Below are 2,505 nucleotides of genomic sequence, written 5' to 3'. Positions count from 1 at the left end.
AAGGGAGTGCACGCCTGTACAACTGCCTGTGGCCAAGGGAGTGCACGCCTGTACAACTGCCTGTGGCCAAGGGAGTGCACGCCTGTACAACTGCCTGTGGCCAAGGGAGTGCACGCCTGTACAACTGGCTGTGGCCAAGGGAGTGCACGCCTGTACAACTGCCTGTGGCCAAGGGAGTGCACGCCTGTACAACTGCCTGTGGCCAAGGGAGTGCACGCCTGTACAACTGCCTGTGGCCAAGGGAGTGCACGCCTGTACAACTGCCTGTGGCCAAGGGAGTGCACGCCTGTACAACTGCCTGTGGCCAAGGGAGTGCACGCCTGTACAACTGCCTGTGGCCAAGGGAGTGCACGCCTGTACAACTGCCTGTGGCCAAGGGAGTGCACGCCTGTACAACTGCCTGTGGCCAAGGGAGTGCACGCCTGTACAACTGCCTGTGGCAAAGGGAGTGCACGCCTGTACAACTGCCTGTGGCAAAGGGAGTGCACGCCTGTACAACTGCCTGTGGCCAAGGGAGTGCACGCCTGTACAACTGCCTGTGGCCAAGGGAGTGCACGCCTGTACAACTGCCTGTGGCCAAGGGAGTGCACGCCTGTACAACTGCCTGTGGCAAAGGGAGTGCACGCCTGTACAACTGCCTGTGGCCAAGGGAGTGCACGCCTGTACAACTGCCTGTGGCCAAGGGAGTGCACGCCTGTACAACTGCCTGTGGCCAAGGGAGTGCACGCCTGTACAACTGCCTGTGGCCAAGGGAGTGCACGCCTGTACAACTGCCTGTGGCAAAGGGAGTGCACGCCTGTACAACTGCCTGTGGCAAAGGGAGTGCACGCCTGTACAACTGCCTGTGGCCAAGGGAGTGCACGCCTGTACAACTGCCTGTGGCAAAGGGAGTGCACGCCTGTACAACTGCCTGTGGCAAAGGGAGTGCACGCCTGTACAACTGCCTGTGGCAAAGGGAGTGCACGCCTGTACAACTGCCTGTGGCCAAGGGAGTGCACGCCTGTACAACTGCCTGTGGCCAAGGGAGTGCACGCCTGTACAACTGCCTGTGGCCAAGGGAGTGCACGCCTGTACAACTGCCTGTGGCCAAGGGAGTGCACGCCTGTACAACTGCCTGTGGCCAAGGGAGTGCACGCCTGTACAACTGCCTGTGGCCAAGGGAGTGCACGCCTGTACAACTGCCTGTGGCCAAGGGAGTGCACGCCTGTACAACTGCCTGTGGCCAAGGGAGTGCACGCCTGTACAACTGCCTGTGGCAAAGGGAGTGCACGCCTGTACAACTGCCTGTGGCAAAGGGAGTGCACGCCTGTACAACTGCCTGTGGCAAAGGGAGTGCACGCCTGTACAACTGCCTGTGGCAAAGGGAGTGCACGCCTGTACAACTGCCTGTGGCCAAGGGAGTGCACGCCTGTACAACTGCCTGTGGCCAAGGGAGTGCACGCCTGTACAACTGCCTGTGGCCAAGGGAGTGCACGCCTGTACAACTGGCTGTGGCCAAGGGAGTGCACGCCTGTACAACTGCCTGTGGCCAAGGGAGTGCACGCCTGTACAACTGCCTGTGGCCAAGGGAGTGCACGCCTGTACAACTGCCTGTGGCCAAGGGAGTGCACGCCTGTACAACTGCCTGTGGCCAAGGGAGTGCACGCCTGTACAACTGCCTGTGGCCAAGGGAGTGCACGCCTGTACAACTGCCTGTGGCCAAGGGAGTGCACGCCTGTACAACTGCCTGTGGCCAAGGGAGTGCACGCCTGTACAACTGCCTGTGGCCAAGGGAGTGCACGCCTGTACAACTGCCTGTGGCCAAGGGAGTGCACGCCTGTACAACTGCCTGTGGCCAAGGGAGTGCACGCCTGTACAACTGCCTGTGGCCAAGGGAGTGCACGCCTGTACAACTGCCTGTGGCCAAGGGAGTGCACGCCTGTACAACTGCCTGTGGCCAAGGGAGTGCACGCCTGTACAACTGCCTGTGGCCAAGGGAGTGCACGCCTGTACAACTGCCTGTGGCCAAGGGAGTGCACGCCTGTACAACTGCCTGTGGCCAAGGGAGTGCACGCCTGTACAACTGCCTGTGGCCAAGGGAGTGCACGCCTGTACAACTGCCTGTGGCCAAGGGAGTGCACGCCTGTACAACTGCCTGTGGCCAAGGGAGTGCACGCCTGTACAACTGCCTGTGGCCAAGGGAGTGCACGCCTGTACAACTGCCTGTGGCCAAGGGAGTGCACGCCTGTACAACTGCCTGTGGCCAAGGGAGTGCACGCCTGTACAACTGGCTGTGGCCAAGGGAGTGCACGCCTGTACAACTGCCTGTGGCCAAGGGAGTGCACGCCTGTACAACTGCCTGTGGCCAAGGGAGTGCACGCCTGTACAACTGCCTGTGGCCAAGGGAGTGCACGCCTGTACAACTGCCTGTGGCAAAGGGAGTGCACGCCTGTACAACTGCCTGTGGCAAAGGGAGTGCACGCCTGTACAACTGCCTGTGGCAAAGGGAGTGCACGCCTGTACAAC

This window comes from Penaeus vannamei, chromosome 19 (genome assembly GCF_042767895.1).
Source record: "Penaeus vannamei isolate JL-2024 chromosome 19, ASM4276789v1, whole genome shotgun sequence".
Classification (NCBI taxonomy): domain Eukaryota; kingdom Metazoa; phylum Arthropoda; class Malacostraca; order Decapoda; family Penaeidae; genus Penaeus; species Penaeus vannamei.
The sequence above is the reverse complement of the archived record's forward strand: the minus strand, read 5'-3'. Positions refer to the sequence as shown.